Raw genomic sequence first — 27,445 nt, 5'->3', positions numbered from 1 at the left:
TTGCTTTGAATTTTTTTTTTTTAAACTCACTAAATGCTGTATGGGCTTCCCTGATGGCTCAGCAATAAAGAATCTGCTTGCAATGTGGAGATGCAAGAGATTCAGGTTTGATCCCTGGGTCAGAAAGATCCTCTGGAGGAGGAAATGGCAACCCATGCCAGTATTCATGCCTGGAAAATCCCATGGACAGAGGAGCCTGGTGGGCTACAGTCCATGGGATCACAAAAGAGTTGGACACAACTTAAAACAATAAAAGACAATGAGGATTTCTGTTGGTTTGTTATTCTTATAATTCAATAGTCTTTCTCACATTGATAGTCTAAGTAAGAAATCCCAGACAGAAAATTGACTCTAAAAATTCTATTTACATTCACTGTTTGTGTTCCTTATTTGGTAATTTTCACAATTTATAATCGTTATAAGAAAGAGGCGTAATTACTTTGTTTTGTAATCCTCCTCCAAATACTGCTTTTCTTTATTAAGTTTAGGTAAAAAGTTAGAACTTTGAAAAAAAATTTTTAAAGTATTACTCTGTGGGAGGAACATCATTAAAATATCAAATAAAGTCTATACAGATCATTACCTGAGAAGCAGGAAAGTCTACATTTGAGGAGGCTTTTATAAGTAATTGCACAACTGATATATTACTTATAATTTTCTGCAGGAGTAAGCTCTGAAGCCATGATCCAAAACAGACAAAGCCTTAATACCAAGACTTCTTTCTTTGAAGAGGATCACCTTGAAACCCTGACTCAATGATCTCAGAAGATGAGAGAGAATGGCAAAACCAAGAAGTAAGATAAATAAGTGAGGCAAAACCAGAAAGTCATTTAAAGGTCAAAAGAAGATGAATCCAGATACATTATCCTTTGAAAAGTGGTTTCTGTTCATGCATAAATGCCAGCATTTGAAAGTCATTATCAGGAACATTGAAAGGGGAAAGGCTCTTCTTTGGCCCTTTCAAAGTACTGAGCAAGAAGTTTCCATGGTAAAGCATGAATTCAAACTTTAAACCTGGAGAGCATGCAACCTGCAAGTTTTAGGTTCCAGTGTTATTCCTAGTTTATCAGTAACAGCTGATAAACTATCATATTTGTGACATATCCATGACAAATGCATGCATTCTTCATTGGTAACCACAGGCATGTTTTCTTTGGCTTTGGATGGGAAGTAATAACATAAAAATCTCTCAGCTTCCATGAGCCATTAGTAAGATATAACAAACCCAATGGGGCTTTTCTGGTGGCTCAGATGGTAAAGAATCTGCTTGCAGTGCAGGAGACCTGAGTTCAATCCCTAGGTCAGGAATATCCTAGGTCAGGAGAAGGCCATGGTGACCCACTCCAGTATTCTTGCCTGGAGAATTTATGGGCAGAGGAGCCTGGTGGGCTACATACAGTCCAGTGGGTCGCAAAGAGTCGGACACGACTGAGTGACTAATACACACAGCAATACACACACTAATACACACAGTATCTCTTAGCTGTTGCCTCCTGCCTCCTGACTTCTGCCTCTCTAGAGTCTTCTAGCCCAGAGATGGGGCCATGGTTGGAACAGGGTGCTGAAAGAGGCTTTTAAAAAAAGTCTTGTTGAATTTGTTATAATGTTGCTCCTATTGTTTATGTTCTGGTTTTTGGCTATAAGGCATGTGAGATCCTCCTAGCTACCCCAACCTGGGATCAAACCCTTAGCCCTGGGATTGGAAGGCAAATTCTTAACCACAGGACTGCTTAGATAGTCCCTAAATGGGCCCACACAAATGGCTGTAATTCAAGGTAGGCAGTTGTAACTGAGTCCTGGACCCAGCCCAATTCCAACATGAGTGAAAGTCAGGCCAAATCGCAGTGTCAGCACCGTTCCGATACCCTGATCTTGCAGTCAGTGTGGATTTATGGAGGACACAGTGCCAGCTGATGGTGATATTGGTTGTGGGGGCAGAGGGCAAATATGGGTTTACCCGTGGTTAGTTTAGATAAGGTATTGGATTTTTTTTCTCTCATCTCAAGCTTGTCAGGCTTCTAAGCTGTTACTTGAAGGTATGATTAGCAAAGTGTCTTTTGATGTTCAGATTAAAATTAGGAATGGAATGTATTTACTGGATTTTACTCATGTCTTTATTCTACTGCCAACAATTGGACTATAACTTCCTTCTTGACTTTAATGCTGTGTTTCCTTATCTTACCTTTTAAGAGATTTTAAATCATCCATTGCCTTTGTAATGATAACCTTTTCTCCCCCCTGTTTTCTTCTATCTTCTCATCCATTATTTGCCGGGGTCCAGCCCCGGTGGATCCAGGGAATTCGAAGGGGAGACAGAGTCGGCGATCAGGAAAACATTAGCTTAATTAAGTATTAATTAAAGATATAAAGAGGGGTTAAATAAGGATAGCTCAGTGAGGAAATTCAGTGGAGAAAAGGGGCTGAATAACTTTGTTTATGTGGAATACCAATAAAACCTCGAGACAAGAGGTTTGCACCACCTACGTAGGCTGCAGGCATCCTCCCATTCTCCCGAAGGAGAGAAGACAGTAAGGCCTCCCCAGTTGGATCTCAGAAGCCCAGGCAAAATTAGCAGGCTTGGCGGGCATCCACACTCCAGATGGGAATTCAGCCAGAAAGTGAGAGAAAGAACGACGTGAGGAGACCAGTCTTTCCAGAAACGGATCCGTTTTCTTTATTTTTCAGGTTCACTTATATACTTTTTGTTACACATAGAGATAGAATACAGAGTCACGTGGGGTCAACAGACCTGACCCTTGTCAAAATCAGGTGCTTCATACAACTGTATACAAAGGCCTTAGGGGCTTTACATCATCTTATGGCCATGAGGCCTGCTGACATTTTATGGCCCTTTCTTCTGATAATGGTCAGTCAACCAGAAAACTCATTCTTCCAGGGGTGATTATTCTTAAACCAGGTGCCACCTTCCGAAGGCACCAGATAAAGTTGCCTTCCTACAGGGTGAGGGTGTAGTGGGTTACAATTAAGAAAGGAATTTACTTAGCCTAAGGTTTAACATGATTAATCTTAAAGGTTAATACTTATTTCTCATATATGCTAGTTATCTATGTGTATAAGGGCAGGGGATATGGAGACTTAGCAGCAGACATTGGCCCAAGAAATGAAAAACCCTTCACCAATATAATTCCTAGTCAATCCACTATACTATACTAATAATTTTCTAACCTCTCGAAAGAATCTGTATTTAGAAAGTTTAAACCATCTCATGCCTCTCTCGGTTGGGAGGCTGTGAACAATCACATGTGGCTGGACCAACCTGTTCAGGTAGGCTAGAGAACCTTCAGAGGAGTTTGTAAGTTGAAACACTCTTGTCACGCCCAGGAATTTTTATTAACTGGAGCTGTAAGTTAACTCCTTCTCCACGAGAGGTGGTGGGGGACAGCCCCCCGTAAAGTCAGAGGTGTAGGTGAGAGCATAAAGCAGTAAAGTAGGCAGACTCTGGTTTTGGGAGTAGTTGCTCGGGAACAGGGGGTCTCCTGAGGCTCGATCCCGCCTTGGCGTATGCCGAGCCTCCTTCCTCATGACCTTTGCCACGGGCGGAGTTCCTCACACTGGCTCCCGGCAATTATTTCAGTTGAATTATTTCTACTTATTCATATGATAACGCATTCATTGTCTACCTTCATCTTCATCTTTTTTTAATTGTGTGTGAGCATTTACATATTTTAAAATGCCCACCATAGGGTTTTGAAAAAAATTTCCTCAGTCATTTCGATGACATGACATCAACCTCTTAGCAGAATCTGTAATTAAGACTGAAAAGTGCAGAATTTCCTAAGATCTTGAATATTGAAAACTTTTTTCCCTAATATGTTTGATATTTGAAAGGAATCTGGTTTAGATATAAACTAAGTTTTAAAAAATACTACCTACATGAGCATCTTCATTTTATATTGGTTTTGCAAAGTTTGATGCTTGTTTAATTCTTTTTCCCTGTACACGATTAAATTTTTTGTCTGAGGACCATGAATACTTTCTTTGAGATGTAATATTTTTACTAGAAAGTTTCCAGTTTTACTGGAAAATGTCTAGACATTGTTTTGGATTAATTTTTTTGTGCTTTGAAAGCCTTTTCTTTTAAAAAAATTTATTTATTTTTTAATATAAATTTATTTATTTTAATTGGAGGTTAATTACTTTACAATATTGTATTGGTTTTGCCATCCATCGACATGAATCCACCACGGTTGTACACATGTTCCCCATCCTGAACCCCCCTCCCTCCTCCCTCCCCATACCATCCCTCTGGGTCACCACAGTGCACCAGCCCCAAGCATCCAGTATCATGCATAGAACCTGGACTCATTTCATATATGATATTATACATGTTTCAATGCCATTCTCCCAAATCATCCCACTCTCTCCCTCTCCCACAGAGTCCAAAAGACTGTTCTATACATCTGTGTCTCTTTTGCTGTCTTGCATACAGGGTTATTGTTACCATCTTTCTAAATTCCATATATATGTGTTAGTATACTGCACTGGTGTTTTTCTTTCTGGCTTACTTCACTCTGTATAATAAGTTCCAGTTTCATCAAGCAAATTCACATTTCTTTCTATCTCTGAAAATTTTATTGATTTATAGTTATAAAAATCATAGTTGCTCAATTTTTTCTTTTCAGGGACTCCAATTATGTGAATATTACTTTTTTGCCTGTTTTCCAACTTTGCTACTTTCTAATGCTTTTGCTCCATTGTGCTATTTTCATTATTATAATTTTTCCTATATTTAATACATTTTCAATAATTTGAATCTATTCTCTTTTAAGCATCTTAAAATTTTTTTGTTTCTGTATATTTCAATCTTTATTGACACATTTTTCCTAATTTAAATCAACTTTTCTTTCCATTTTTGTACTTTATTAAAAAATTTTTTTTTCAAGATAATATTTCATTTCCTCATATGTTTGCTTGAGTATATTTAATTCTCTTTGAAATATAGGCTTATATTTTTTTCCTGATTCTTTTTTCTTTTCAGGATAGATTTATTCAGTTGATTTGCATAAGGTTTTATTTCTTGAAATGGAAATTTTTTTTCTCTTAACTTTTCATTACTTTTATTTGTTTCAGATATTAGGGAGTTTTACTAGATTGCCATTTTACAGGTGTTGTTTCCTGATAAACTAGGAAAAATTGGGTGCATTAGACAAGTTAATTGCTTATTTGTTTGTTTTCTTGTGTGGTTGTGAGTGGGGTAGTTGTGGGTCTCAGTCTGGAGTATGTATGCGTTTTCCCTGTTTGCCTTGTAAGACTCTAAATCTATCCCTTTTTCATCTTTCTGTCTCCACCTCCTTATTGCCAAATGGCACTTCTGCCTTCCTTTAGTCTTTTTATTTTTGTAGAGGTTAAATGTTTAGAATCCTTTCCCACTATATTTCCCTCATCCCTTTAAACTCAGTCTATCCCTTTAAATGGTATACCTGGTCCTTACTATGCCATCTATTATTTTTTTAGCACCTGCTTTGAAATTCCTTCTCTATGGTCTGTGCTCTGATCTGCTGGGTTAACATTTTTGTATTTTAAACACTGTTATTGTTTTCTTTCAGCTGCTAAGTCACATCCAACTCTTTGTGACCCCATGGACTGTAGCATGGCGGGCTCCTCATCCCTCCACTGTCTCCCAGAATCTGCCCAAATTCACGTCCATTGAGTCAGTGATGCTATCTAACTGTTTCATCCTCTGCTGTTTGCTTCTCCTCTTGCCTTCAGTCTTTCCTGGCATCGGGGTCTTTTCCAGTGAGCTGACTCTTCACATGAGGCAGCCAAAGTGTTGGAACTTCAGCTTCAGCAACTGTCTTTTCAATGCATATTCAGTGTTGATTTTCTCTAAGACTGACTGGTTTAATCTTGCAGTCCAAGGGACTCCTAAGAGCCATAATTCAAAAACATCAATTGAAAAATAATGAATGTTCTCTTAAAGTAGAAACAAATGGTGACAAGCTCACACATGCATCCATCGCTCTGTCTCTGTTTTGGGTCAGTATTTTCCACTTTGTGTTCAAACTCATGATTTAGTAAGTGTTCCCTGGAAAATGGGATCTATATGCTAATATGTTAAAGATATACTAAATAATATATAGTCCATTTGGACTATAAGTCATTTACAGCCTCTGTGGCATCATATATTCAATTTCTGAGAAACGTCATAATCTTAGAAGAGATACATCCAGATTCTTTTTTTTTTTTGATCCATCCAGATTCTAACATAAGATTTGTGTGTAGCATATAAATACATTTAAATGTTATTTATGAAAATTATTCAGAGTGTGTCTGATAAGCAATTAATGATACATTTTTAATTTTTAAAATTTAATTACTTTTCTTTCAACAAACACAAAAAGCTTAAATTGTCAAATGAGAAAAGCAACTTTTTTCAACTAACATAAAAAATGTACATTCTTCATTTATCTCAAGTGCTGAAACTGTGTTTGGTAATTTTTTTCCTAGAGTAATTCTTGTGAAAAGTAATCATGTGTTTAAGTGTGTTAGGGAAGAGAAAGAAATGTGTATGTCTAATGATAGTTCACTTTTAATGATATTTTTGCTTATGTAGGAAATATGGAATTAAAACAGCACTGTTATAAAACAGTCAGGAAAGAGAGGAGCCAAGTATTGCAAACTTACAATAAATTTGTCATGAGACAAGGCCATGAGTATAATCTATATTATAGGAATCATATTACAGGCATTTCATGCTTGCTTTTTGATTTTATTAGAAGTTTTCCAGTGATAACAAGGAAAACTAGGAAAAAAACAAACAAAAGAAAAAGAACTAGTTGGCAAGTGAAGGAAAAGTTCCTGAAATTCACATAGAGGTTTCTAACATGAATGAACCATGAATCTGAGACAGAATACTGGAAGATGAAGGTGTATAGAGAATAAGATAATACATTTATTTTAACAATTTTGAGTCAAAGGATCAATATTTCCATGAAAAATTGTGAGTAGGCATTTGGAAATTTCAGAACTGTCCACATGGACAAAGTCATGTATGTTTAGGAGATAGAAGATCTATGAGAGAAGTCCAGAAATAGACTGAGCGGTAGAAGAATGAACTTAACTACTTAAGGTGAAGTGTAGAAAGAGGAAGATGGGCAGAAAATTGATCAATATCAGTCAGAGCAATTAGGGGATTGGTAGATAAATACAGCATAGTAAATCTAGGAGTGACTCCAGAAAGGGACAATCAATATCAAATGTTTGGAAGTAAAAAATAATGAAGAAATATAATGTCAAGTGTTTAATGAATGAAGCTAAAATAAATTTGATAAGAAAGCACAGAACTTTTGGCTGCATGTATGGGCAGATCCAGTGGTCACGTATGGATGTGAGAATTGGACTGTGAAGAAAGCTGAGTGGCAAAGAATTGATGCTTTTGAACTGTGGTGTTAGAGAAGACTCTTGAGAGTCCCTTAGTTTGCAAGGAGATCCACCCAGTCCATTCTGAAGGAGATCAGCCCTGGGATTTCTTTGGAAGGAATGATGCTGAAGCTGAAACTCCAGTACTTTGGCCACCTCATGCGAAGAGTTGACTCATTGTAAAAGACTCTGATGCTGGGAGGGATTGGGGGCAGGAGGAGAAGGGGACGACAGAGGATGAGATGGCTGGATGGCATCATGGACTCGATGGACATGAGTCTAAGTGAACTCCGGGAGATGGTGATGGACAGGGAGGCCTGGCGTGCTGCAATTCATGGGGTTGCAAAGGTCGGACATGACTGAGCGATTGAACTGAACTGATGGGTAGATTTAATTCATAATGCAAGTATTTAAGGAGTGAATGACAATTGAGATAACATTTGGAAATTCTTTCCTTTAACAAAAGTGCAACAAAAGAGATAAGGGAGCAAGGGTTTGAAAACTTTTGATTGATTTTGGGAGAGTTGTTGATTTTCTTCCACGCTTGCTTATGTTTTAAACATCATAAGGACTTGGAAATGTTTAGGTCAAGGAGAGTAAAATTCTTGGAGAGAAAAGTTGATGTCATCCTACTCCTCGGGATATATGAAATGACAGAGCAGACATAAACCAAGTATAACACATAGGGAATAACAAGGCATATGTCAAAATAAGTCAATTTAGCTCCATAGTAAAACCAAGAAGAATTAGAAAATGAGTGGATTCATGAAAAATTTAAAGAAAAAGCAGAAATTGACCATTTACTTTCTTCATTGAAGTTGGAATGTTTCATACTGTAGAGTTCCACAGTAACGCTGAGGGTATTTGAAGAATGAATAACTGACCTATTCTTATTGCTCATGGGAATTCATTTCTATTTTCTATAAGTGTCATATATTCCCTTAAAAATTAGTAAACACCATCTTACATTTTGGGAAGTGATTCATCAGAGTATAAAAAAATAATTTTTGCAAAAAAGATAATAACATTTGGCCATATATATATATATATTTAAACCAGTGTGATATATACAATATATATATCTCATTACCTTTCCTTCACCATTAATTGTGAATGATGACCAAAATCTTGTAAATTGTAAAAGTCTAAGATTTAACAATCTATATGTGTGTCAGTTAGATGTTCTCAAATCTTTCACAATTGGGGAGAACCTCTTTTATTTAACAGCTATAACAAATAATCCTATCTCAATTTCTGAGGCTTCTTGGAGGACTCTATGTTCTCATCTACAGGTCTACACAACTCACACAAGATTTCTTGCTAGTTTTCATTTTTGTATTACTTCAGTCATTATTTTACATACATATGAAAGTGGATGAACTACTTCATAACACACACTAGAGAGTGACTGGAAATTGGCTGCTAGGTTTGAATTATTTTCCCATGTTCTGTGACCATTCCTTCTACTGTGAACAGTTTTCCCTTCCCCAGAGGACTGTCCAGGACAGTTGCATTTGGTTGAGTACAGTATGCTGAGGGATGCTGAACTGAAGGGGCAAGTGAAGTCTGAAATGCAGCCCAGAGCTGAGAGCCTCAGCCCATGGCTACTCTCATCTGATCAAAAGGCATTTGTTGTTAATTGCACACACATTGTTCAATTATTTAGTCATGTCAGACTCTTTGTGACCCCCTGGACTGCAGTGTGCAAAGCTTCCTTTTGAGCATTCTTTGGCATTGCCCTTTGGGGTTGGAGTGAAAACTGACCTTTTCAAGTCCTGTGGCCACTGCTGAGTTTTCCAAAGTTGACAGCATATTGAATGCAGCACTTTCACAGCATCATCTTTCAGGATTTGGAATAGCTCAGCTGGAATTCCATCACCTCCACTAGCTTTGTTCATAGTGATGCTTCCTAAGGCCAATTTGACTTCACATTCCAGGATGTTTGGCGGTAGGTGAGTGATCATACCATCATGGATATCTGGGTCATGAAGATCATTTTTTGTATAGTTCTTCAGTGTATTCTTGTCCCCTCTTCTTAGTATTTTCTGCTCCTGTTAGGTCCATATCATTTATGTCCTTTGTTGTGCCTATCCTTGCATGAAATGTTCCCTTGGTATCTCTAATTTTCTTAAAGAGATCTCTAATCTTTCACATTCTACTGTTTTCCTCTATTTCTTTGCATTGATCACTGAGGAAAGCTTTCTCATCTCACCTTGATATTCGGAACTCAGCGTTTGAACGGCTGTAACTTTCCTTTTCTCCTTTGCCTTTTGCACCTTTTCTTTTCTTAGCTATTTGTAAGCCCTCGTCATACAACTGTTTTGCCTTTTTGCATTTCTTTTTCTTGGAAATGATCTTGATCACTGCCTCCTGTATGATGTCACAAACCTTGTCACATGGTTCTTCAGTCACTCTGTCAATCAGATCTAATCCCTTGAATCTATTGGCTACTTCCACTGTATAATCATAAGGGATTTGATTTACATCATACCTGAAACTGGAAAAGGAGTATGTCAAGGCTGTAAATTGTCACCCTGCTTATTTAACTTATATGCAGAGTACATCATGAGAAACACTGGGCTGGAAGAACCACAAGCTGGAATCAAGATTGCCGGGAGAAATATCAATAACCTCAGATATGCAGATGACACCACCCTTATGGCAGAAAGTGAAGAACTAAAAAGTCTCTTGATGAAAGTGAAAGAGGAGAGTGAAAAAGTTGGCTTAAAGCTCAACATTCATAAAACTACGATGATGGCATCTGGTCCCATCACTTCATGGGAAATAGATGGGGAAACAGTGGAAACAGTGTCAGACTTTATTTGGGGGGGGCTCCAAAATCACTGCAGATGGTGACTGCAGCCATGAAATTAAAAGACGCTTACTCCTTGGAAGGAAAGTTATGACCAACCAAGATAGTATATTGAAAAGCAGAGATACTACTTTGCCAACAAAGGTCTGTCTAGTCAAGGCTATGGTTTTTCCTGTGGTCATGTATGGATGTGAGAGTTGGACTATGAAGAAAGCTGAGTGGTGAAGAATTGATGCTTTTGAACTGTGGTGTTGGAGAAGACTCTTGAGAGTCCCTTAGTTTGCGGGGAGATCCAACCAGTCCATCCCAAAGGGGATCAGTCCTCGGTGTTCATTGGAAGGACTGATGCTAAAGCTGAAACTCCAGTACTTTGGCCACCTCATGCGAAGAGTTGATTCATTGGAAAAGACCCTAATGCTGGGAGGGATTAGGGGCAGGAAGAGAAGGGGATGACAGAGAATGAGATGGCTGGATGGCATCACTGACTTGATGGACGTGAGTTTGAGTGAACTCCAGCAGTTGGTGATGGACAGGGAGGCCTGGTGTGCTGTGATTCATGGGGTCACAAAGAGACGGACATGACTGAGCTACTGAAATGAACTGAACTGAATGGTTTGGTGGGTTTCCCTACTTCCTTCAAATTCTCCAAGCCAGGGTTCAACAGTATGTGAACCATGAACTTCCAGACGTTCAAGTTGGATTTAGAAAAGGCAGAGGATCCAGAGATCAAATTGCAAACATCTGACGGATCATCAAAAATCACAAGAGTTCCGAAAAAACATCTTCTGCTTTATTGACTATGCCAAAGCCTTTGACTGCGTGGATTAAAACTAACTGTGGACAGTTCTTAAAGAGATAGGCATACCAGACCACCTGACTTGCCTCCTGAGAAATCTGTATGCAGGTCAAGAAGGAACAGTACAGAGTACATCATGAGAAATGCTGGGCTGGATGAAGCACAAGCTGGAATCAAGATTACTGACAGAAATGTCAATAACCTCAGATATTTAGATGATATCACCCTTATGGCAGAAAGTGAAGAAGAACTAAAGAGTATCTTGATGAAAGTGAAAGAGGAGAGTGGAAAAGTTGGCTTAAAACTCAACATTCAGAAAACTAAGATAATGGCATCTGGTCCCATCACTTCATGAAAAATAGATGGGGAAACAATGGAAACAGTGACAGACTTTATTTTTTTGGGCTCCAAAATCACTGCAGATGGTGGCCTCAGCCATGAAATTAAAAGACACTGCTCCTTGGAAGAAAAGCTATGACAAACCTGGACAGCTTATTAAAAAGCAGAGACATTACTTGGCCAACAAAGGCCCATCAAGTCATATCTATGTTTTTTCCAGTAGTCATATGGATGTGAAAGCAGGACTATAAAGAAAGCTGAGTGCTGAAGAATTGATTCTTTTGAACTATGATGTTGGAGAAGACTCTTGAGAGTCTCTTGGACTGCAAGGTGGTCCAACCAGTCCATCCTAAAGGAAATCAGTCCTGAAAATTCGTTGGAAGGACTGATGCTGAATCTGAAACTCCAATACTTCAGCCACCTGATGAGAAGAGCTGACTCACTGGAAAAGACCCTGATGCTAAGAAAGATTGAAGGTGGGAGGAAAAGGGGATTACAGAGGATGAGATGGTTGGATGGCATCACCAACGTGATGGACATGAGTTTGAGTAAACTCCAGGAGTTGGTGATGGACAAGGAAGGCTGATGTGCTCAGTTCATGGGGTCGTAAAGAGTCAGACATGACTGAGTGACTGAACTGAACTGAACTGAAGCTTCCCTTTCCTTCACTAAATCCCAGAGATTGCTCACATTCATGTCCATTGAGTCAGAGATGTCATCCTACTATCTCATCCTCTGTCATCCCCTTCTCCTCCTGCCTTTAATCTTTACAGCATCAGGGTCTTTTCCAATGAGTTGGCTCATCACATCAGGTGGCATAAGTATGCACACGGATACACACCCATGGTGTAGCACCAGCTGTGGCTTGTCTGGTCCACACAACCTTTTAAACTCCCCTCTCAATAAAAGTATTTCTTCCTTACCCTGTATACTTTCCTAGATTCAATTCTTCCTATCTCCTTCTGTCTTATTGCAAAGAATCTGGATTACAAATTCTACTCTTGTGATTTGTCTAGACATCTATCAACACTATATCCACTGGTTTCAACTTTTTATTTAAGCTCACAGTAAAGTGTTTTTCTGAAATTAAGAGTTCTTTCTCTAATATATTTTCTGCTTTCCTGCAATTTTTAAATCACCTTTTTCTTTGGACTTTAACTTTCTGCTTTTTAGTTTTGTCCTTCTAAGTAAGAAACAATGTTAATATTTATGCCTCAACAAAAACAACAAAAAAGTCCTTTAGGACCATGGAATAGTGAAAGAAGTTGAGTTTCCATAGATATGGGGGTCAATCTATACAGCATTATTCAAGCTTCTTGCTGGCATAGTCACTGACTGTTTAAAAACAAGGAGTAGACTTAAATGGTACCAGAAAACAATCAGATAACAATTAATTCAAAGAAAAGAAAAACATAGACAGTATAAAACAATATATTTTGTTTCCTTGGGTAGAGAATAACATTTTGCACATGAAGAAAATGAGAACAAAAATGAAAGACTGTTGACTGATATAGAGGAGCCTTGAAAGTGAAAGTCACTCAGTCGTGTCCGACTCTTTGCGACCCATGGACTGCAGCACACCAGGCCTCCCTGTCCCTCACCAACTCCCGGGGTTTACTCAAACTCACGTCTGCTGTGTCGGTGATGCCATCCAACCATCTCATCCTCTGTTGTCCCCTTCTCCTCCCACCTTCAATCTTTCCCAGCATCAGGGTCTTTTCCAATGAGTTGGCTCTTCCCATCACGTGGCCAAAGTATTGGAGTTTTAGAACATCAGTCCTTCTGAAAGGTTGTTGTTGAATCATGACGCCGGGATTCTTGGCCCCTGGAGGAGAAGAATTCAATCGGGTGCCAGAGATGAGGCTTGATCGCTCAGAGCTTTTGTGTAATAAAGTATTATTAAAGTATAAAGGACAGAGAGAAAGCTTCTGACATAGGCATCAGAAGGGGGCAGAAAGAGTGCCCCCCTGCTAGTCTTTAGCTGGATGTTATATAGTCACGAGCAGTCTGTTAATGAAAGAAAGGAATGTCTTAAAACTCAGAATGGCACCAGGCCCCTCCCCCATAAGATGCATTTTGGGATAATCTTGGCACCAAATTGTTTATCTTGGGCCATAAAATGATTAACTTGAATCTTGAAAAAGGGCAGATCACCATACAAATAGTTTCATTTACATAGATTAGAGGTACAATATCTGAGTATAACATACTGGTTTATCAAGTACGTTCTGAGCCAAAAGGCAGAACTGACTTGAAGACAGAGTTTGGGGTAAATGTATAGTACATTAGCATAGCTTAAGATAAACATTTCCGTAAGAAAAAGTCATTGGTTATCTCTAGGTTTGAGAATAGTTAACTTCAAGTGAAACCAGGTGTCATGGCAACACAGCATTTTAAGAGAAACCTCCTTTTAAGTCTGTATAGAGAAGGAAAAAATATCTCTAGTTTGCTTCCTCCTGCCGCTTAAGAGAGAGAAAAATGTCTGACACTTGCAGGCTATTTCCTCGTTTGGAGACGCCTGGCCTTCCTGCCTGTTACCCTCACTTTCAATGAATATTCAGGACTTGTTTCCTTTAGGATGGACTGGTTGGATCTCCTTGCAGTCCAAGGGAAGGACTCTCAAGAGTCTTCTCCAGCACCACAGTTCAAAAGCATCAGTTCTTCTGCACTGAGTTTCTATACAGTCCAACTCTCACATCCATACACAACTATTGGAAAAACCATGGCTTTGACTAGACAGGCCTTTGTTGGCAAAGCAATGTCTCTGCTTTTTAGTAAGCTGTCTAGGTTGGTCATAGCTCTTCTTCTAAGGAGCAAGGGTCTTTTAATTTCATGCCTGCAGTCATCTGCAGTGATTTTGGGGCCCCCCAAAATAAAGTCTGTCACTTTTTCCATTGTTTCCCCATCTATTTTTCATGAAGTGATGGGACTGATGCCATGATCTTAGTTTTCTGAATGTTGAGTTTAAGCTAACTTTTCCACTCTCCTCTTTCACTTTCATCATGAGGCTCTTTAGTTCTTCACTTTCTACCATAAGGGTGGTGTCATCTACATATCTGAGGTTATTGATATTTCTGCCAGTAATCTTGATTCCAGCTTGTGCTTCATCCAGCCTGGCATTTGGCATTCCCTGGTGGCTCAGATGGTAAAAGCATCTGCCTACAATGCAGGAGACCCGGGTTCGATCCCTGGGTTGGGAAGATCCCCTTGGGAAGGAAATGGCAGCCCGCTCCAGTATTCTTGCCTGGAAAATCCCATGGACAGAGGAGCCTGGCAGGCTGCAGTCTATGGGGTCGCAAAGAGTCTGACATGACTGAGCGACTTCACTTGACTCACTCTGTTAAATAAGCAGGGTATTAAAGTTAAATAAGTAGGGTGACAATACACAGCCTTGTACTCCTTTCCAGATTTGGAACCAGTCTCTTGTTTCATGTCCAGCTCTAACTGATGCTTCTTGACTTGCATACAGATTTTTCAAGAGATAGATAAGGTGGTCTGGTATTCCCATCTCTTTAAGAATTTTCCACAGTTTGTTGTGATCCACAGAGTCAATGGCTTTGGCATAGTCAATAAAGCAGAAGTAGATATTTTTTGGAACTCTCTTGCTTTACAGTCCATGGACTTCTCCAGGCCAGAATCCTGGAGTGGGTAGCCTTTCCCTTCTCCACGGGATCTTCCCAACCCAGGGGCTGAACCCAGGTCTCCTGTATCACAGGCAGATTCTTTACCAGCTGAGTCACCAGGGAAGCTAGAGCAGCCTTGGGAGTGAGTCTAAAGATCAGTTCAGCCTGGTATTGGTCCAAAGGAAACTTTTCTAGTATAGTTTAAGAAGTCATAGGCAAGACATTTGATATTTCAGAGCGGTTTAGGACCATCAGGAATACAATAATATGGTGAACAAATTATTCATTATTAATTTTATGAAACAGTATCAGAGAATTGGCTGAACATTTTCACTTTGCTTATCTCTGTGGTGAATAGTCATAAAATCTATCTTCTATCAGAAGTAAATACTTCAGGCTCTTACAACAGAATACATGACAATTTATTATGAAAGTACTTTGCAATTGAGCAGACATTGGTAGATGCTTTTCTTTTCCCTTGGAGTTGTGCCAAACCACATTTTGTGCCTAAATAGAGACTTTACATTTTCTTTAGGAAAGATTCCCGTATATACTTTACTAGTGAACATTCCCCTCCAAAAAAGAAAAATTCTATGAATTTGTATTAACCATTTCTATGTGGGTGATTTTCTCCAAAATACTGGAGTAGAGATGTAGGTGTGGATATATTTAAATCCTGTTAAATTCTTTTAAATTTACAGTGACTTTAATAAATAAACAAAGCAGACTTGTTTTTTAATTGTTGTAAAACTGCATAGATAATTATGTTATCTAATAGTTTGACTAGCATGATGCTATTTTGGATGGCCACACGCCTTTTAGCAAAGAACTAGATTGAGGTGTTTAAAATAATGTAAGCAACCAGGCATATGTCTTTACATCAAATGAAGATAGATGGAGACTCTGATAAAATGATTATCACCACCCAGCAAGAGCCAACAAGTCCAAAATAGTTCTCTCAATACTTAGAATATTTTAGGGTATTATTCTGGAAAATGCCCAACCCTAGCAAATCAATTTGTTCTCCTTCTCACTAGGCAAATGTCTGGGTGAAAATAACTGCTCCTGGTTATTGTCATTTTTCTTTCATACTCACAGGTTGAATAAGATTGAAATCTACTTGAAAACCAAATTCCAGCGTCATAAACTTGTCTCACCTGTACCCCTAAGATAATCATTAGAAATGGCAGAAACTTGACCCCGAGAGATTCTTCAGATACACAAATTTGCATTCCATCTAAAATCAAAAATAATGCTCAACTGAGGTTATTAATGTTTTCCAGTAAGCTTTTATTCAACGTGAATACAGAGTCCCAAAACAAAGAAAAAAAGAAAAAGAAAGCTTATTGTTGTAAGACAGAGTGCTTCAAAGAACAGAGGTGAAAAATGAAAGCCACAGAATGCATCTGTCTTCTGCTTGCACAGGGATACATCTTTTCTATCCCAACTGAGGTGAACTTAAATATTAAGATAGTCATTTATATCACACAAGGGTGCAACTAAATAGGCCTTAAATTTTAAGCTTCCCATGGTGCCCTGATAGAACCCCACAGCTGCTGAGGCAATAATCTGTAACAATCAGCTGACCGAGTGATCCTATAATGGTAAGCTATCAGAATTCAATTTGGCCATTGTGAAGCCTGTAATTTAAACAGAACACTGCTGGGATTTTCATAAACTGAAGTTACAAAATAAGTGCTAGAAGAATCTTGACTTTTTTCATTTGCACATTCAGATCTGGATTATTCTAATTTCTAAGATACAGACTTTTTTTTTTTTTTCCTACCAACTACAGTAAGAAATCGATTTTTAATGGAACCTCATAAAGACAACTCTTTATATTTTTTTAAAAAAGTATATAGTCAAGGATTTCTAAGAGCAGAATAGATTGCCAAAGTAATATTTAGCTCTCTTGATGGTGTTGTTTAAAATTTTGATTTCTGTCTTCTGGGAAAATTTATGTCCAGTTGTTAAAATAAAAGGTTTGCAGAGGCTCTATAACTCTCCTTTTCCCCTTTTTAATTGAAGTATAGTTGACTTACAATCTCAGAGTAGTTTCAAGTATAAAACATAGAAAACAAAATTTTATAGGCTTACGCCACATGCTATTTTTTATTTTAATTAAATTTTTAATTGAAGGATAATTCCTTTACAGAGTTGTGTTGTTTTCTGTCAAACCTCAACATGAGTCAGCCATAGGTGTACACATGTGTAGTATTAAATATATTTCTTGTGTTGCCCATTACATCCCCGTGACTTATTTCGTCTTTGATGAAGTTCTCTCTGTGTGTTTCTGTTCTTCCCCTAAGGTTAGTGATGATTTTTATGCTTTGAACTCTTTATCAGGTAAATTACTTACCTCTTTTTCTTTACAGCTTTTTAATATGAGGATTTTGTCTTGTTCTTTTTTTTTTTTTTTAGAATCTGTTCCTCTGTCCTCTCATTTTGCTTGCTCGCTATACTGCGTCTCTCTGAATTCAGGGGAATGGCGGTTACTTCTGTTGGTCTTGAAGGCTTGTCCTTTTGCAGGTGCGTCTGTTCCCAGACTGCCAGGAAGCGGTGTCCCTGGTGGGAAGGCCAGGGCTTTTCTGCCTTGCCCAGGAGCTGGTGCGTTGGCAGGATGGGGGAGGAGGCGGTTTGGAAGTGGACGGGCTGCAGCTGGAGTCTGGCCGGGCCGGTCTGCCCCGGGGATGCGGGGCGGTCGCCTTGGCCGGGCATCCGGAGCTGCACAGGCTGCGTGTGTGCTGCGTGGCCGTGGAGGGCTGACTCCAGCACCGGGCGCTTTACAGTCGGATGCTCTGTACTGCAAGCTGGGGCGAGTCAATTCACACGTGAGCCTTTTTAGCTTCCCACAGCTCTCCGCTCATAAGCGGCCCTCGTTTTCAGAAGTAGCTAGGGGACCTCGTCCTCCGGGTGCAGGTCCCCAGGGCTGCGCTATCAGTGAGGGTCAAGCTCTCTTCTAGGTGAAGACCTCTGAGTTCGTGATTCCCCTCCCTCTTTTGCTCATCCACTGGGGGTACGCTCCTGACTAGATTGCTTCCTACCCACCTTCCTGTCCTATAAGTCACAGTGTGTGTGTGTGTTTTCCCCTTTACATACCTAATTAAAAAAGAATTGTTTTGCCAGTCTTCAGATAATTCTCAAAGAGAGTTGATCTCTATGTAGCTGTGGTGTTGATGTGTCCGTGGAAGGAGGTGAGTTCAGGGTCTTCCTATTCTTCCATCTTGGTCTCTCCCTCTTCAGAGGCTCTTTTAGACGATCTTTTACATTTGTATTTAGATATTAGTTTATATATGTTTTTAATATATCAGCCTAACTGGGAATATATATTTTTTTAATTCTAAAATTTTACAAAAATAAGTAGAGCTTTAGACAGAATAATGACTGATAGAAGATACACAAATGCCCAAATAAATATATAAAAATAAATGTATGGAAGTAAATGAATATGTAGAAATATATTTATTATATCAAATAAATATATAAAAAGTATAGCAACTAGTAACTTAAAAATATGTATATAGTATAATGTGGTATCATTATTGTCTATCAATTTATCAAATATTTTAAAAACATATTACTAAAGTTAGTTAGACAAGTATTCTTGTTTATATCTGAAAACCAGTCTTTCATAAGAACCATGAAATTAGATTAATTATCTCACATTGGTTTTACCAAATACATTCACTTCTAACCCAAGAAAGTGAAAGTGAAAGTGAAGTCGCTCAGTCGTGTCCCACTCTTTGTGACCCCGTGGACTGTAGACTACCAGGCTTCTCCATCCATGGGATTCTCTAGGCAAGAATACTGGAGTGGGTTACCATTTCCTTCTCCAAGGGATCTTCCCAACCCAGGGATCAAACCCAGGTCTCCCGCATTGGAGGCAGATGCTTTAACCTCTGAGCCACCAGGGAAGCCAAGAAACAATCAGAAATATACACACAAATATTTTTCCAAAATGTAGTTTGATTTTAATAATAATGATGATGATTGTTGTTGTTTAGGCACTAAGTTGTGTCTGACTCTTTGTGACTCCATGGACTACATCCCTTCAGGCTCCTCTTCCATGGGATTTCCCAGGCAAAAATCCTGGAGTGGGTTGCCACTTCCTTCTCCAGGGGATCTTTCCAACCCAGGAATTGCACCCATGTCTCCTGCATTGGCAGGAAAGTTTTTACCACTAAACCACAAGGGAAGCCCCCATAATAATGATAGGTAACACTTACTCCTTGGAAGAAAAGTTATGACCAACCTAGATAGCATATTCAAAAGCAGAGACATTACTTTGCCGAGTAAGGTCCGTCTAGTCAAGGCTATGGTTTTTCCAGTAGTCATGTATGGATGTGAGAGTTGGATTGTGAAGAAGGCTGAGCGCCGAAGAATTGATGCTTTTGAACTGTGGTGTTGGAGAAGACTCTTGAGAATCCCTTGGACTGCAAGGAGATCCAACCAGTCCATTCTGAAGGAGACCAGCCCTGGGATTTCTTTGGAAGGAATGATGCTAAAGCTGAAGCTCCAGTACTTTGGCCACCTCATGTGAAGAGTTGACTCACTGGAAGAGACTCTGATGCTGGGAAGGATTGGGGGCAGGAGGAGAAGGGGACGACAGAGGATGAGATGGCTGGATGGCATCACTGACTCTCGATGGATGTGAGTCTGAGTGAACTCCGGGAGTTGGTGATGGACAGGGAGGCCTGGCATGCTGCGATTCATGGGGTCACAAAGGGTCGGACGTGACTGAGCGACTGAACTGAACTGAACTGAATGAACAATTGTCATATATCAAGTCCTTTTTTGAAGCTATTAATTAACTCACAACAGTTATATGAAATATATACTATTATAATCTCTACTTTATTTATGAGAAAACTAAGCACCAGAAGTTTTAAGTAAATTATCCAGAGTTCATAGTAATGCGTCCAGATTACATATCACTCGAGCAATTCTTGTTCCTGAGTACGTTCTGTTGAATTCATATTATTTTTAGGAATAATAGTAATAATAACAGAAACAGCCAGAATGCCTCACAATCAGTGTGTTGCTAAGTTACTTCAGTTGTGTCTGATTCTTTGAGACCTCATGGACTGTAGCCCTGCAGGCTCCTTTGTCCGTGGGATTCTCCAGGCAAGAACACTGGAGTGTGTTGCCATACCCTCTTGTAGGAGAACTTCCCAACACAGGGATCAAACCCACATTCATAATGCTTCATAATAGAGGAGTTTTTTGTATAAATATGGTATATACATATCAAAAATTATATGTAGCATTAAAACATGTTTTTAAATTACTAATGAAATGGCAAAAAGCTAATATTTTAAAAAATAAATAGGATACTACAAAATATTTATATATATTTCCAATTATTTATAAACATATACATATACTATATTGCAAGAAAATTACTTTATCAGTCATAATTTATCATCACAATGGAATTGTCTTTGTTCAGGAAAGTACCTTAATATTTTGTCTAAATATATATTATGAGATACAGATGTAATTAAATAGTAGGAGATAATAAAATATGCAGATTCCTGTGTGGAATATTTGATATATCTTCCTCACTAAAAATACATGTATGTATTTACATATTTGTTTATTCAGGAACAGAATTTTAGGGTGAGGGAAGAGTTACATCAAGGAAAGGAAAAGACAAAGGAGGGGGAAAGTGTGGTATGCTGAAAAAAGTGACAGAAGGAACTCAAGAGGAATAAAAGGCAAGATAGGGGGGCATTATTAACATTGCTAAAATTAGAATCACGTATTAATAAAAGTTATGAAAAATGATATAATATTTAATTTTAATTTCTGCTTTGTGGCAGCTATAGTGAAACTCTTCTATTTCTCCTGAAACTCAAGTCAGTCTAAACACCTCTATCTCATAGAATTTTTGCTTTGTTTTGTCCTTGCTTGTTAGTTTGGTAGAATAACATAACAAAAGTATCTCTGAGCGTTGAAAGACCCTGTTCAGGCCTTTGAAAAATGCGCCTTTTCATACTGTCTTCCGAGGCCTCTTTCAGAGACCGCTGCCGCCTCCGCTTGCTGCCTCTCCCTCCCCGCCTGCTCTGCTTTTCCCTGTAGCTCTCGGCGCCCCCCCGGAACGTTAGCTGCTGTGCTTGTGTGCCTGCCCATATGTCTGTCGCTCACACCCATGGAATGGAACTCGACAAGAATAAGATTCCATCCATCTCCCTCACTATTGTTTTCCCAGGGCCCTGAACAGTGCCTAGCATGGCAATGGCTTTCACTGAGTATTTTTTAATGAGTACAAGGATATATGACAATATTGGAGTGAGCACAGATAAACTGCTAACCACAAAGTGAAGAGCACTGAGAAAGAACACGGTAGGAAGCAAGAATTGAAGGCAGAAAAAAAAAAGAAAACAACTAGCCTAGATAGATAGATAGAGAGATAGATAGATATAGTTATAAAATGCATATATTTATTTGTGTTCATAGTGTGCCTATTTATATACGGGGCTTCACACGTGGTGCAGTTGGTAAAGAATCTGCCTGCCAATGCGGGAGCCACAAGAGACCCGGGTTCCATCTCTAGGTTGGGAAAATCCCCTGGAGTAGGAAATGGCAACTCACTCCAGTATTATTGCCTGCAAAATGCTATGGACAGAGGAGCCTGGTGAGCTATATGAATTTTTAAATATATCATACATTTAGATGGATAGATAGGCATCAGTTCAGTTCAGTCGCTCAGTCATATCCGACTCTTTGTGACCCCATGAGTTGCAGCACCCCAGGCCTCCCTGTCCATCACCATCTCCCGGAGTTCACTCAGACTCACATCCTTCGAGTCGGTGATGCCTTCCAGCCATCTCATCCTCTGTCATCCCCTTCTCCTCCTGCCCCCAATCCCTCCCAGCATCAGAGTCTTTTCTAGTGAGTCAACTCTTCGCATGAGGTGGCCAAAGTGCTGGAGTTTCAGCTTTCGCATCATTCCTTCCAAAGTACACCCAGGGCTGATCTCCTTTAGAAAGGACTGGTTGGATCTCCTTGAAGTCATAGACATATGTAAAAGGCTCACTAAGCTCTTGGAGAAGATATTGGATGTACGACAAGATAGGGAAATGCCATTTGACACGGTCTCACCTTTGTCTTAAGATGAAGTCAACCTAGTTCACATAGGAAATGGAGATAAGACTGGAGTATATATCAGAATGTTATGATTTTTATTTCCTTGTTAAGTCACTACAGGCATTTTAAAATTCTAGTCTTTGTATCTCTATATGAAGTGAAGTCGCTCAGTTTGTCCGACTCTGCGATCCCATGAACTGTAGCCTACTAGGCTCCTCCATCCGTGGGGTTTTTCAGGCAAGAGTACTGAAGAGGGTTGCTATTTCCTTCTCTAGGGCATCTTCCCGATCCAGGGATGGAACCCGAGTCTCTCGCATTGTAGGCAGACTCTACCATCTGAGCTACCAGGGGAGCCCCGTATCTCTATATAATTCTTCATTAAAAAATAAACTTGCTGTATTAAATTACAGGAACATTTAGGAAGGGGTAAAATGTATAACCATCCACAAATGGTGGCAAAAATTGAAACCTTTCTCTCCACCACTTTCATCTTCATCAATTTGGAAGTGGAGCTTGTTAAAAACAAAGAATGACAATCCTACCATCAGTATTGTGGCTTGAACACAGTTATTAAACAGTATACTCCCTTGCAGTTTAGCATGGAAAATATTTCTTTTCCAAATCTATAAAAACCCATAAGAGGAAGGATTAGCTTAATAAGAGGATTCTGTGAAAACTGGGCTACCTACTCCCAGAAAGTCTTTCCCTCAGGAAGACTACTGCCCTATCTTAAATCCTTCCAGTTGTAAATTCATTAAAAAAAATTCTCATGTTTTTAGCTCTAACATTTTATATTGATTATTTTTCTTGAAATAGGATCATTTTTTTTCGGAAGATTCACATAAAATGTGCAACAGCATATATCGTTGATTGTTAAGTCTAAGCTATATATATTTTTTGCAGGTGATTTTATTTTTTAATTTTTTAAAATATAAATTTATTTATTTTAATTGGAGGTTAATTACTTTACAATATTGTATGGATCAGTTGCCTCTAAATAGTCCACAATGAAAAATGTATAAAAGAATATTAATTGATCTTTATTCGACAACTATAAAGAAATTGTCATTTTATATACTTACTTTCCATTTCTAGATTATCATTTTAATACTTTGGCTATTTGTGCTGTAGTTACCCCTTCATTCATTCAATGAATGAGCTAATATTTATTCAACATCTCCTCCACACAAAATGAAGTATGAGTTCCTGCAATATGTTAAGATGATCATGTATCAAATAATTAAGCAAGACAATGAAGAGAGTACTGTGAAATTATGTAAAAGTCCGTCTGTTATCACGTCAAGCAAAGTGGATGGAAGTATTAAATTAAATATGTGGAGGATATTTGAGTAATAATTTATCTTAAAATATTAGGTATTTGTGGTATAGAGGTTATTCATATTGGATATACTTTGGAACACTTCCTAGTGAATGTAGGCATATTCCTGAAATACAGGGAGAAGCTGTATCATTACCAATCTGGAGATGTATTTTTAACCACCTTGGAAGAGAAAACATACAGTTGTATAAATGAGCTCCAGATCAAATCACAGGAGGATTCACTAGAATTGCAGATGCTGATTTGTTCCTGAGGTGCTTTTCATGTGGGCAATTCTATGGAGGGCCTTGTCCATGCAAAGCAGCACTTTCTTAGGCTAAGATTATGATTCACCTACGCAGAGCTGTGGGGGCAGGCAGCAGCTAATAAATTCAAGAAGTTCAAGGAATAACTGGGTTGGATGAAGTTAGATCGTGCCTACACAAAAAGAATACAAATAGAAGCAGAAAAAAAAGCGGGGCATCTGAAATAGGTAAGAAGGCGTGAGATTTTGGCTTTGGAATTTACCATAAATCTGTGCTTGGAAAAGTTATTTGACCGGTTTTTAGTGTTGCTGTGTGAAAAGCAGAAATAATTTTAATTTTTCAGGGTTCTTGTTTGCAAAGTGTCTGCCTTCAGCACACAATAGCAGTGGTGACTGTTATTATCTCCAGGTTACACAGAGATTTAAGGAAAAAAATGATTCTTAAATAGGAGTTTCTCTTATGGAAGAAAGCAAAGGTGATCTTGTCTGATAATGAGAAACTGTCCATTTCACTATTTCTAGTGAGTTTAGAAGAGTGTTTATGCTAGGTGACAAGAGTATCAATTTTTGTTAAATTTCAGCTTTCTTGGAGAGTCTGAATGGCTAATGTGGGATTTATGATGGTCTTTAATCTCTCTTCGTATATACACATATATGCATATATGTTCTACATTATGGGTCTTTTCTATTAGGAGACTCCTGGCTGATATGAGACAGGGAAAGACAGAGGAAGGGGTGGGTCCAGCACGTGGACTTTATCTGCTCTGTCGGTCACCATTCTGAGTATTGAAGTTATGTTTCTTAGCAAAGCATGTGCCACAGACACAGTTGTCTCACTGCTTTCTCCTAGAATCTGTGGCTCAGAGTGACTCATTGGCTCTGGGTAGGGCTGAGAGAATCTAGCAACTCATTTTTTCCTGAATGAAAGCAGTCAGCTGGATAAGGTTCTAGAATCTCCCAGCTTTCCAGCCGTTAGCTCTTGCGTTCCCTGACATGAAAACCTTGATGTTGTTGGCAAAGCTAAAACATGGCAGAGTTTGACTTTGAAGATTTTAGAAAGTGCTTTGAAGGGTCACTATTTATCAGCTTATTTGCTGACTTATCTTGGGTTGGTTAGAAAAGATATTTAACTGCTGAAGCACATAGCTGAGTCAATTGAAATTTATGATATTTTCACAGGTCACCTTTAACATAATTAAACTGGAGTTAATTGTACATATATTTTATTCTACAGGTAATAAAGACAAATAAAGTAGGTATTTAATTTACTATACTTATAGGCAGTTTTTCTGTTCAAAATATTCTATGTCCATCCCACTTAAAGCTTCCATTGCATTCAGGCATATATTAGGCAACTGTCCAAAATCTGGAATGAGTATGAAAGAGGCCATTTGATTTCATTATTATTAGCCTCTTCACTTCTTGAACAAAGCTCATCTCCCCATTTAATCTACATGCAATGTAACCTTAAGAGAAAACATATTTCAGGAAAGAAAAGCATTTCAGGTAAAAGTAAACATCTGCAACAAGGACTAGTCTCCTTTGTACCTAACTATGATTTTTGAGACTAAATTAAATCCTCAGCTGAGTGCAATATTTTCAGAAAACTGTTACTTCAGGCTCTTCCTTCAAAAAACTAAATAGAAGTTGTGAGTTTTACTTTTAATTTTCACTCTTTTCTGTCTGGTTTTCTAAAATCACTTCAAAATTCTTCAAACTGATGCTCCCCTACAACATTTGCTTAGGAGATTATAGTAAAGGTTTTCTCTTCTTCCTGATCCTTATTCTTGAGCTTTATTTCTTTGGATACTCTTTTCATTTAATACTTCATATTATGAACCATGATGATTTTGCTACAATAATTAAAATAGATTTTTGTCTGTATGTTCATTTTAACAAAAAAAACTCTTGCCTTTTATTTCAGAGTGGCTTCATGTTATTATCTAAATTTAAGGTTAAGATAATCTTCCATCATAAATTTAATGTCTGATTTAGTTGAATAGTAACAGCAAGGATACATTTTGTGTCCAAGAGAGAATTCTGATAACAACAGAATGATCTGAAAGCCATGTCAAGATTATGGTTTTACCTATCCCCTGCCTTAGAGTACCATTTGTCACCATTTCAGGTTGAGAGTTGAAAGTGCCAGGGTCATAACATGTTAATAGATTTTCATTAAGAGGAAGTGCAAAGTCATTATTTTGTTCTATTTACTCAGAAAATGCACAGAAACATTGATGACAAAATAATTTCAATGTGATTTTTCATTTAAAATAGGTTGGGAATTGTAAAAAGAAATCTCAGCATTTGATATCAGAATTCTAAAAATAATATTGCTTTACTTTATAATTTGAGCATGGTTATGAAATTTTTAGTAAGAAAAGCTAAACTGACTAATTAAAAAATGTAAATACTTAACACCATGGATAAATTCTTGGGCTTTAAATATATTGTTCCTATTTAAATACTTGGTATTCATCAGTAATTTTTTTCACTTAATTCAAATTTCATTTGCTTCAAATTAGCTGATTTTCATCCATCGCATCTTCAACATAGACAATACTTATAAAATTGGATTCCTTTATGAATCTGAATGCTGTTATTGTTTCATGGCTAAGGAGCCTTTACATCTTCACTCCTAAATCATGTTAAACCATTATTGACTGATTCCAGTGATCTTATATCTTCTATTATCTCCTTCACTGAAAAAATCATGGAGAATGTAAGTGAATTTGAATATTTTTTGTTGTTCTTCAAAAAGTCCTTGATGATTCTGAAGAAATTTGTAAACTTTCTGATAGTCTGTCCCTTCAGAAAGCCCAGTCAAAAAATTTCCTGTTAACCAGTGAAAATATACAGAAGAAATTGAATGCTCAATAATTTTAAATGTGTTGTGTGTGTGTGTTCAGCTGTGTCTAATTCTTTGTGACCCCATGGACTGTAGCTCACCAGGCTCCTCTGATCTTGGAATTTTTCAGGCAAGGATACTGGAGTCGATTGCCAGTTACTACTTCGGGGGATCTTCCCAACCCAGGGATTAAACCTGTGTCTCTCACATCTCTTGCATTGGCAGGCAGATTCTTTACCCCTGAGTCATCTGGGAAGCACCAATAAAAACAAATAATCTTATGCCAAGCTCAGTGATACCTACCATAACTGTTTAAATTTGTCAATATCATGCTAAAGGTATAGAGGGTCATACTGAGCATAAGCCTAGTGTGATGTTACCTTTTTCTTTAATAAAAGACGAAGGCCTTTTTATAGGGCAACCAAGCCATATCAACAGTTTATATTGCATTGGCAAACTTTACCCACCTACCCCATGTAGAATAGTCTTAGAATAGTGGTCCTGTTTATGTTTCTGTAGCTGGTCATTTGAACTTACGGTTAGTATTTATGTTTTCTAAAGTGAATGTGCTTATATATATATATATATATACACAAGGGTACTCTCTCTATAGAAGAGCCCATCTTCACAGTATCTTGAGTTTTATTGATCTTTAATATATTTACTACTTGATAGTTCAGTTTGGAGTAATGTTACTCCAATCACTATCTATTGGAAAGAGCCAGTTTCTTCTTGTGAAACAATCAGATATTTTCCATGATTTTATCTAGTTACTGACAAATAATCACAAGATACAGAGTCCAATTTCCTGCTGAAAACTGTGCAAGCTTTCTCTATGGCATAACTATAAGCAAGAAGATACAGAGGAGCTCAGTTCTTTGTCACTGGATTGGCTGCATTCTTATATCTGCTCGTGACCCTAGGTTTCTTCTCCATGTGCTCCCAGGTAACCAACAGATAATCGAGGTCTCTAGC

The 27,445-nt window shown here is 38.2% G+C and overlaps 1 non-coding gene across 1 annotated transcript; it reads left to right on the top strand.

Moving 5' to 3' along the window:
• The first annotated feature begins 14,454 nt into the window (after window positions 1–14,454).
• On the top strand, window positions 14,455–14,527 carry TRNAC-ACA (transfer RNA cysteine (anticodon ACA)). Its single transcript has one exon. It is a non-coding gene; the product is annotated as a tRNA-Cys (tRNA).
• The last annotated feature ends 12,918 nt before the right edge of the window (window positions 14,528–27,445 follow it).

This window comes from Budorcas taxicolor, chromosome 14 (assembly GCF_023091745.1).
Source record: "Budorcas taxicolor isolate Tak-1 chromosome 14, Takin1.1, whole genome shotgun sequence".
In the NCBI taxonomy this organism is placed as follows: Eukaryota; Metazoa; Chordata; class Mammalia; order Artiodactyla; family Bovidae; genus Budorcas; species Budorcas taxicolor.
Note: the sequence above shows the minus strand (reverse complement) of the source record. Positions and strands in the feature narration are given on the sequence as shown.